The sequence below is a fragment of the Daktulosphaira vitifoliae genome, unplaced genomic scaffold, assembly GCF_025091365.1.
Source record: "Daktulosphaira vitifoliae isolate Bord-2020 unplaced genomic scaffold, ASM2509136v1 Scaffold_1, whole genome shotgun sequence".
Taxonomy (NCBI): Eukaryota; Metazoa; Arthropoda; class Insecta; order Hemiptera; family Phylloxeridae; genus Daktulosphaira; species Daktulosphaira vitifoliae.
In genome coordinates this window covers 37,456,374-37,467,971 of record NW_026099572.1, presented here as the reverse complement: position 1 = coordinate 37,467,971, position 11,598 = coordinate 37,456,374, and the positions used below count along the sequence as shown (strand labels likewise).

The 11,598-nt window shown below is 25.3% G+C and overlaps 1 long non-coding RNA gene across 1 annotated transcript; it reads right to left on the bottom strand.

Moving 5' to 3' along the window:
• Positions 1-3,739: 3,739 nt before the first annotated feature.
• On the bottom strand, positions 3,740-4,506 carry LOC126893849 (uncharacterized). Its single transcript, XR_007701277.1, has 3 exons — positions 3,955-4,506; positions 3,819-3,890; positions 3,740-3,761 (listed from the first exon to the last, which is right to left on the bottom strand). It is a non-coding gene; the product is annotated as an uncharacterized LOC126893849 (long non-coding RNA).
• Between the last annotated feature and the right edge of the window lie 7,092 nt (positions 4,507-11,598).

The following is an 11,598-nucleotide window of genomic DNA, read 5'->3' as shown; positions in this document are numbered from 1 at the left end:
ATAAAAATCCAATTAGCTACCTGTATTTACAATCCCATGTGTATTATACATGTATATTAACTCAAAATTTTGAAACTTTAAATGTTTATATCTAATAAGCTAATAAAGTTATATTAAAAATTCAAATGCCATCTACTATTAAATTAAAAACTCAAACATTTTATTAAATTAAAAATATGTGTTACCATTTAAAAAAACAAAGTTGACCCCCTCCAAGGCATAAGGGATGAACTTAAAAAGTATTACATAGTTAAAAATTCAAGAATAATGTGTAACTAAAAATAATAATAAAAAAAAATGTTTAAATTATTATTATTCTGCAAGTAATTCAGTGGGTTATGATAAAAAAATCACCCTGTATATTATATAAACCAAAAAGACTACACTGGCTAACAAAAATAAAGTTGATAATTGCAGGTGCGTGAGGGGTCATTTCTATGAATTTTAAGTGGATGATTCCAAAATTGCTCTCAGAATTTGCTTTATCAGCTTTTATTTTTGAGATATAAAATATTTTGTCAACAAAATCTCAATTTTTTTTAAAAATAGCTTACCTTTTTTTTCCATGTACCCTTTATATAGTATCATTACAATTAAATATTAAAAATAATATATCCGTTTAATAATATATCTTAGTAGCACGTGAACTGTATGAGAGAGGGGCAGTTGTTTCCTTGGTCAAAATACGAGGAGAGTAAAAGTATCATTTCACCTCTACCAATTAAATTTGACAAAAAAACTATGGCTAAAAAAAAATATTATAATCGTTAGTAGAAGAAATAATTAGAAATATTTTTTGTTTTAAACTCCAGAATCGCCCAAAATAGAACATCAGTAAAAATACATTACTAAATTTTCTAGTTAATTAATAAAAATGTTTACTAACTGAAGGTGTGTTCGAAATAATTCATAAAAGTTATAAATGCATAAAATTTACAGTCCTGGTAATAATTCATTAATTGTTAATTTTGATTACTTATACTAATGTATGTTGAAATTTTGCAAAATTGAAAAAAAATGTGTTGCGGGGCGAGCAGGAATATTATTATAAAAAAAATACAATTCATTCGTAAACTCAGATTTTGTAATTTATCATTAATAATACAATATCCATCAGTAATGGAAAGTGATACAATTATTTTATTTATTTAACGAACCGAACGGCTTGATGTACTAAATTAAAAAAAATTAAATAAACGATAAAACTAGGGTTGAATTGCTATTACTTGAATAACCAAGAAATATATGTAGCTAAAAAATCGAAATATTTTTCTGAAGTTATTTTTATATTGTAAGTAAATTAGTGAGTTATGATGAAAATATTACCCTGTAATTAAATAAACTTATATTATACATAAATTAAATAGTACTTTTAAACAGACATCATAATTAAAACACCTGTGAATCTTATGTTACATATAAAACTTATTATTTTTATCTAAGTCATTATTTCTAATTTTATAACAGAAAAATAACATTTCATAAATGTACAAATGAATTATAAAAAGTATTGAATTGTTATAAGTACCATAGCAAACACTAAGTTTGACATTATAAAAAATAGCATATAGGAGAGCGACTTTTAAAATGTTTATTTTATTTTTTTATGTACTTGAATAATAATTTTTTTTGTAATATTAATTATTATAGTCATAGTCATGTACAACTATCACATTGAAAAATAAGGAACCCATAGAAAATATATACTTACGCCTCTACAAGTGATTAGTTATACGTCTTAGTTTTTAATTGTCTATACTGGTATTTTTCGGTATATCAAAAATAATTCCAGTTCTTAATTTGAAAATAACACGTTGTTTTTTTACAGTACAACATAACTTTCAAAACTATTACTTATGGATACCTTACTATTTCCACTGGTTTAACAATTTAAAATATACATAATGACATATTGATTATTTTATCAACAAAATATCCATTTTGAAAAAAATTAATTTACCTTTTTTTTCAATGTACCCTTTATCATTAGAATAAAATAATAAAAAGATTATAATTTTTTTAATAGTCGTCATCATTAAACTGCTGTGAAGCTAATGTTATTCATATAACTTATTATTTCAATCTATGTCATTATTTCTAATTTTATAACAGAAAAATAATATTTCATTAAGATATAAATAAATCATAAAAAGTATTGAATTTTTTTTAGAAATATTAATTGTTATATTCATAGTTATGTAAAACTATCACTTTGAAAAATAAGGAATCCATAGAAACTTTATATCTACGCATCTACAGTGATGGAAAAGACATACGTTTGGATACTTACGTCTTAGTTTTTGATTACGTATTTAAAAATAAAAATATGTGATATCAATTAACAATCAATATTGTTAAATGTAATTTTTTTATAATGTAAAATAACACCAATCAAAAGAAAAATCGATTGTTTTCAAATGTTGTATATAACATTGTTACAAACAATGAAAACAATAGAAACCCGTTTCCTGACTTACTGAACACCCTGTATAAGTAATCCCATGTTAGGAATTTTTTTTTTTTTTAATTCTACCTATTTTCGGGTGTTCGATACCAGATACCCAAAGATCAATTGATATTACTAGGGTAGGGATAAGTGCAGTGTTTCTACACTTGGTGCTTTTTGGCCATCGTAAAACGCACGTATGGTCACCCATTCGTTCATTACGGTAGCAGGCATGGCTTAACACTAGGATTTTGTCAACATTTCATGTGTCCAGCGCGCCACACCACGCCTTGTTAGGAATAGATTAGCCAAATGCCCCTCTGTAACCTTTCTAAAAAATTCAAAAAAAATATTATAACATTTTAATGACAAAAAATTTGATGAAATTGTAATTAATTACCATATAAATGCTGAATATTCAATTTGGTTGTTAAATATAGTATTTTATATTATTTGCCCAGTGATAGTGAAAATAAAAGTATTAAGCATTCATAAAAATAGTAATTATTTTTTAATTAAAATAATTGTGGATTTAATAGAGTCATTAAAATGCAATTTAATTATCTATTTTAATTAATAAAATTATATAGTTACACTTTTTTAAATAATGATATGTTAATTTCTTTTGACATAGTAGTTTTATTCTGAATATTTCGATAGTTATAACAATTTGATTTCTTAAAGACTGATTAAAAAAAATGTAACATACAGGATGTAAAACAATTTACTATATACTGTAAAACAGGATATAATAAAAGAGCTTATTAAGCTAATATTCTTACTAGTTAATATTCCAATAAATAAAATAAATTTTGATAAAGAAATGGAGGTTATAAGATATATGGCTAGTTTTTATGGGTATAACAAAAATGTAATTTCAATATTAGCCTGAACACAAAAGTAAAAAACAGAAAAGAAGGCGCTTACTACATTCATAAGCTTGGAGGAACAAAAAATAATTTTTTCACCCAATTTATATTATCCGGGCTATCTAGAATTTTTAAGAATTTTGGTATTACTTTAGTAGCATCTAAAAGTAATTTTCACATATTAAACCGGTTCAATTTATGTAAGAGTTTGCTACAACTAATGTAATCTTACGGTATTCTATTTTGAGGATCGGCAAAACCATCAAATACAAAAATCATAGAAGCATTTCAATCAATATGTCTTCGCATTATTAATAGGTCTCCTTGGTTCATATCTAATAATCAACTTCACAGTGATAAAATATGAANTGGATTACGCATTAACTATTACATACACGCCAAACCGTATATTGGATTACGCTAAAACTGTAAGTGAATCTACAACACTATTCTTCTTCAATTACCTTTGTAAACTATTAAATCATACTAATAGCCCAACTTACCTTCAAAATACTTCCGAACAACCAGACGCAACGTCTTAAACGCACCAGATGTAGAGACCTATTACAAAACAACTAAAGGAATAAATAAAAAGAAATTTTAATTTATATAATTTTAAAGAAATTGCAAATACATTACTTTTTTTGTGAGGGGATTCTAATGTGAACTACCCAGTCATCCTATTCATGCAATCAATTAAATTAACAAATTTACATATTGTACAAATTGTCAATACACAAATAAAGAAAATATTTTATTTAAAAAAATAATAATAATAAATAAAAATAAAGTAAAAAAAAGGGAGGATTCGTGCATTTATAAAATACAATGTGAAAGTTGTAATAAATGTTACATAGGACAAACAAAATGAAATATAGATGTCAGGTTTAAAACACATATAGGAAATATTAAAAATCAAGAAGTTCATAAATCTCCTGTGGGTGAACATATATTGACATATAATCGCTCCATTTAAACTATAAAACTAATTGAAAACGTGAATAATTACAAAGATATTATATAAGAGAGGTAATAGAAATGTTAGTTGGGATCTTGACCCACTTAAAAAATTCATTATTAAACTGTGTAAGCTGGTAAAATTTGATAACATCACTTAATGATAACGTTTAAATGATTAGGTGTAAAGGTATGGGATTTTTGGTCGAAATGTCAGTATGTGTTGACAATGGTATCATTATAATAAAAATTGATCACTTGTGGCTAGTTAATTAAGTAAAATTAATACTATATTAAAAATATTATTAATTTAAAAAAACTAAAAAATATTAAAAATATTAAACTCAAAAGCCACAAAAAAATTAATGAAAAGTCGCGGATACGTATTTCGGAAACAATGTTACCATTATCAACGCTAAACACATACTGACACCCCGACTAGAAAAAACTCCCTTATATACCCCTAGTGACCTTATCACCTAGTGACGTTATCACTAAGTAATATTATCACATTTTGCCAGTTTACACAAGTTTAATAATGAATTTTTCAGTGGGCCAAGATCCCAATTAATTAAATTGTTTTTATTTTTAAACATTTCTATTGCTTCTCTGATATTAAGTTCTTTGTAATTATTTACGTTTTTAATTAGTTTTATGGTTTTAATAGAGTGATTATGTGTCAATAAATGTTCAGCCACTGGAGATTTCTCAATTTCTTGATTTTTAATATTTCTTAAGTGCTCTTTAAACCTGACCCCTATATTTCTTTTTGTTTGTCCTACGTAACATTTATTACAACTTTCACATTGTATTTTATAAATGCCTGATTTCCCCCCTTCATCTACCTTATCTTTAGGGTTACCTAATAAATCTCTTAAATTATTACTCTTAGATGTTACCAAAGTAATACCAAAATTCTTAAATATTTTAGTTAATCCATTTGAGATGCCCGGATAAAATAAAATTGGTGATCTAATTACTTTTTGTTCCCCCTCGCTGGAGAGTGTACTAGCTGCCCTCCTTTCTTTTTTCCACTTTTGTTTTCGGACTAATTTCAAAATTATGTTTTCGTTATACCCATTAAATTTAGCTATTTCTTTTATAACCACCAATTCTTTATCATAATCTATTTTATTCATCGGAATATTAATTAATCTGTAAACCATACTATTAAAAGCTGACAATTTGTGTTGCCAGGTGTGGTTCGATGTGTTCGGAATGTATCTGAACGTGTGTGTGTTTTTCCGATAAATTTCAAAATTTAGTTCCCCCTCTGTTCTTTTAACTAATAAATCCAAAAAAGGCAATTTTCCCTCTATTTCTTGTTCATATGTAAATTTAATCGATGGGTAAAAAGAATTTAAATGTTGTATGAAAACCCCCATATTAAAATCTTTATTTATAACTGCAAAAATATCATCGACATACCTAACCCAAATTTTTGGAAAATCACCATAAGTGTATTTTAAATTTGTTTCAAACCTACTCATAAAAAGTTCTGCTAAAAATGGTGATAGCGGATTTCCCATTGCTGTGCCCTCAGTTTGCTCATAAAATTTATTTTGAAACTGAAAAACATTTTGACTCATACATAACTTTGTTAAATTAATAAGCTCATTTATTTTATCCTGTTCAATGTTTTGGTCCTTTAGCCAGTCTTTAAGAAAATCAATTGTTATATTTATTGGAATATTCGGAAATAAGGCAACTACGNTTAAATAAAAAATTTCAAAATTTACTTTCAGAATACAAAAATAAGGGTCAAATAGATAATTTTAATAAGAGTCCGGTAGTTTCATTTTCTAAAAACTGGGGGGACGATTTAGTTAAAAATTACACAAACATTGTTTTTTCCGTTGAAGAAACTGAAATACTTAAGTTGGGTCTTAAAACAAGTTTTTTACCAAAAAAATTTCCAATGGAAGATCTACTAGTAGGCATTGAAATGGGGGTTAAAAGTGTTGATTTTAATAATCAAGACTTAGCAAGAAGGGAGTGTTTAAATTTTCTACAAAAAAATTCTGTTATAAATAAAGGGGGTTTAGGAAAAAATGAAAAACATTCACGACTCATAAAAGACTTAAAAAATAAAAACTGTTTTTATTTAAAGGCAGATAAGGGGAATTCTGTTGTAATACTAAAAAAAGAAGATTATTATGAAAGAGTATCAAGAATGATTCAAGAGGGTCCTTATAAAGAAATTAAAAAGAATCCATTAAGTAAAATGATAAGGGAGGCTACAAACGTCATAAATAGTTCAAAATTAATAATCGAAGAAAAGTTCAGGTTTTTCATTAAAATTTCAAACCCTCAAATACCTAAACTATATGCTTTGCCAAAAATACATAAGCCAGGAAGTACTATGAGACCTATTGTGTCGAATATTAATGCTCCGACTTACAATTTGGCTAAACACCTAGTAAGGGTATTTTCATCTTTCAAAAAATTCGATAGTTTTTCAGTTAAAAATAATATTGATTTAGTTAAACAATTATCTAGTTATACCATTCAAAATAATGACAGGTTAATTTCTTTTGACGTAGTTGCCTTATTTCCGAATATTCCAATAAATATAACAATTGATTTTCTTAAAGACTGGCTAAAGGACCAAAACATTGAACAGGATAAAATAAATGAGCTTATTAATTTAACAAAGTTATGTATGAGTCAAAATGTTTTTCAGTTTCAAAATAAATTTTATGAGCAAACTGAGGGCACAGCAATGGGAAATCCGCTATCACCATTTTTAGCAGAACTTTTTATGAGTAGGTTTGAAACAAATTTAAAATACACTTATGGTGATTTTCCAAAAATTTGGGTTAGGTATGTCGATGATATTTTTGCAGTTATAAATAAAGATTTTAATATGGGGGTTTTCATACAACATTTAAATTCTTTTTACCCATCGATTAAATTTACATATGAACAAGAAATAGAGGGAAAATTGCCTTTTTTGGATTTATTAGTTAAAAGAACAGAGGGGGAACTAAATTTTGAAATTTATCGGAAAAACACACACACGTTCAGATACATTCCGAACACATCGAACCACACCTGGCAACACAAATTGTCAGCTTTTAATAGTATGGTTTACAGATTAATTAATATTCCGATGAATAAAATAGATTATGATAAAGAATTGGTGGTTATAAAAGAAATAGCTAAATTTAATGGGTATAACGAAAACATAATTTTGAAATTAGTCCGAAAACAAAAGTGGAAAAAAGAAAGGAGGGCAGCTAGTACACTCTCCAGCGAGGGGGAACAAAAAGTAATTAGATCACCAATTTTATTTTATCCGGGCATCTCAAATGGATTAACTAAAATATTTAAGAATTTTGGTATTACTTTGGTAACATCTAAGAGTAATAATTTAAGAGATTTATTAGGTAACCCTAAAGATAAGGTAGATGAAGGGGGGAAATCAGGCATTTATAAAATACAATGTGAAAGTTGTAATAAATGTTACGTAGGACAAACAAAAAGAAATATAGGGGTCAGGTTTAAAGAGCACTTAAGAAATATTAAAAATCAAGAAATTGAGAAATCTCCAGTGGCTGAACATTTATTGACACATAATCACTCTATTAAAACCATAAAACTAATTAAAAACGTAAATAATTACAAAGAACTTAATATCAGAGAAGCAATAGAAATGTTTAAAAATAAAAACAATTTAATTAATTGGGATCTTGGCCCACTGAAAAATTCATTATTAAACTTGTGTAAACTGGCAAAATGTGATAATATTACTTAGTGATAACGTCACTAGGTGATAAGGTCACTAGGGGTATATAAGGGAGTTTTTTCTAGTCGGGGTGTCAGTATGTGTTTAGCGTTGATAATGGTAACATTGTTTCCGAAATACGTATCCGCGACTTTTCATTAATTTTTTTGTGGCTTTTGAGTTTAATATTTTTAATATTTTTTAGTTTTTTTAAATTAATAATATTTTTAATATAGTATTAATTTTACTTAATGGTATCATTTCTCCCAAATATGTATCCGTCATCTTTCTATCTTTTTGAATTAAATATTTTTTTTATTTTTTTTAGTTTTAAATTATTAATTTTTAATATAATTTTAATTTTAAATGAAATATTTATAGTCATCATTTAAAAAAATGTATACAATTTTCCTTTAAAAAAACTGTTTTTATTTTGTAAGAAAGACTTTCCAAGTATAAAATATCTTCCTCGCAAAAAAATTTTTAGATACCTAGGTATTTTAACTACCCCCAATAAAGAAATCACTTTGTCCTACGCTTGCGGCAAGATGACGATTGTTATAAGAAATTGCACGTCATAGACAAATGAAGCGTGTATGATTAGATATTTTTAATAAAGATTGTTTAAAAATATACCAAGATTAAAATAAATAAATAATAATTTATCAAATGTTCAAAGAATCGAAAGATGATAAAATATTTTATTGCTGATAAATAATCTGATAATAATTCATAGCATAGTATACACAATTGTGTATGTTTAAATTGCTAAAATATAATTGCTTTGAGTATTTTATGTGAAAAATAACTATTTTTCCATAAAATAACAATACTAGTTTAATCGACGTTTTAAATGTATAATATATAATATAGATTTTTTTTTACGGTACATAGAAATTTTAAAACTTCAAATTTTACATAATAAACTTTATTTTCTTCTCTTTTAAATTAAAATAAAAAAATTCTGATATATTAATAGAATGGCTTTCGACATAAAATAGTATCGATATGCAGTCTACATGATTTATAGAATATTTTATATATTGCAACAGATATTTGCCATCTCTATTACGGAATAACAATTTATGTTATTAGGTTTTGTATCATTGATTGATAGAAAATTTGAATATAAATAATAAATTGACGATAAAAAATTAATGCTGAAATACTATTTCAAGTTTGCAATTAAAAGTAATATTCAGTTTATTGTAATTGAAAACGTTTAGTTTAACCAAATAGCGTATAGGAGAGCGGTTTTTTAAAATGTTTATTTCATTCTTTATGTACTTCAATGTTTTTTTTAAATATTAATTTTTATAGTCATAGTCATGTATAACTATCACTTTAAAAAATAAGGAACTCATAGAAAATTTATACTTACGCCTCTACAGTCACATAAAAAACATATGCTTGGATACTTACGTCGTAGTTTTTCATTGTCTATACGATCTACATTTTCTAATACTGGTATTTTTCGGATTAAAAATAATGCCAGTTCTTAATTTGAAAATAACACGTTGTTTTTTTACAGTACAACATAACTTTCAAAACTATTACTTATGGATACCTTACTATTTCCATTGGTTTAACAGTTTAAAATATACATAATGACATATTGATTATTTTGTCAACAAAATATCCATTTTGAAAAAAATTAATTTACCTTTTTTTTCATATACCCTTTATCATTAGAATTAAATAATAAAAAGATTATAATTTTTTTAATAGTCGTCATCATTAAACTGCTGTGAAGCTAATGTTATTCATATAACTTATTATTTCAATCTATGTCATTATTTCTAATTTTATAACAGAAAAATAATATTTCATTAAGATATAAATAAATCATAAAAAGTATTGAATTTTTTTTGAAATATTAATTGTTATATTCATAGTTATGTAAAACTACCACTTTGAAAAATAAGGAATCCATAGAAACTTTATATCTACGCATCTACAGTGATGGAAAAGACATACGTTTGGATACTTACGTCTTAGTTTTTGAATACGTATTTAAAAATAAAAATATGTGATATCAATAGTTTGAACAATAGATTGTTTTCAAATGTTATTTTTAAAATAATCCCATGTTAGGAATAGATTAGCAATCTATGACATTATTTTTAATTTTATGACACAAAAATATCATTTCGTAAACGTATAAATAAATCATAAGAAGTATTGAATTGTTTTGAAATAATAAATATTATAAGTACCATAGCTTGGACCTATGTTTTATTAGTTTAACCTACTAAAAGATAGGGTATAGGAGAGCGGTGAATCTAAAATGTTCATTTCATTTTTTATGTATTTGAATAATAATTTTTTCTTAAATATTAATTGTTATAGTCATATTCACATTCAATATGAAAATTAAGGAAGTCATAAAAAATATACCTAACCTATACAAGTGATTAAAAAAAAAACCCTGCACAGTGGGGTCGTGCCATAGTTGGGTCTAGTATAGATGATATATGACAGTGATTAAAATCATAAAATCATAAAAATAAATAAATAAATAAATCATAAAAAATGCTTCAATGCAACTCTGTAGATAGTGTTTAATTTAAAAAAAAAATTTGTCAAAAAATAGGTTAATAGAGAGCTAAAAAAATAAATGATAGCTACAAAAAAAAAACACATAGTAAAATAATATTAATATGAAATTCTTCTCACGAGAGGAGACTACAGTAATGGGATCCTTGAAATTTATTGAAGTTAATGAATCAAAAAAGAAAAAAATCAAATGTTTTGAAAATTTTTTTCTAACTCAAAAAGAATTAGGAAGAAATTCAGTGCCACAGGCGTGAAAAACCCAAGTGTTACCGTCTCAGAAACCATACGTCGCATTCATCACTTAATAAAATGGAAATTTAGCTAGTTCAAATTTTAAAATTATTTTTCTCGACTTCATAGAAACAAAAAAATTTAAATAAATTTAACTTTTTATACTATGTCAATTAGATTGATATAATATTTATGAAATTCTGCGTAATCCCCTTATAATTAAATAAAATACAAAACCAAAAATTTTAACACAAAAATGACATATTTTTTAATACGGTAGCTATATTAAAGTATAATGCATTAGCTTTAATTTAGGATATATATAAAAGTGTCAGTATTTCCGGAACACTTTCAAAAATTAAGTTGAAAAAGTTCTACTTTCTATATGCATTTTAAAGATTTAAACCCACCCTATATTAAAGAAACTAGTCCGATTTAAAAAAAATATGTCAAATTAAAGATGTATATAAATATTATTTCTCATAAAAAAATTGTATTGATCCATACAATTTTCAAAAAGTTATAATATGTTAAAGTTAAAAAAGTAAAATATAAAATCGAGAATTTTCACAGAAAAATAGCATTTGGTATTTTAACCGTTTAAGACAAAATAAAGTACGACATTTTTTTTCCCATAATAAAGTACATTACATTAGCTTTAATTTAAAATATATATAAAAGTGTCAGACTTTCGGAAACACTTTCAAAAGTTAAGTTGAAGAATTAAATTTTTTGTGAAAAAGTTGTCATTTTAAAAACCCTCATGTGGGCAGGTAAATGGTCAGATTCATAAAAAAAATATACCAAATGAT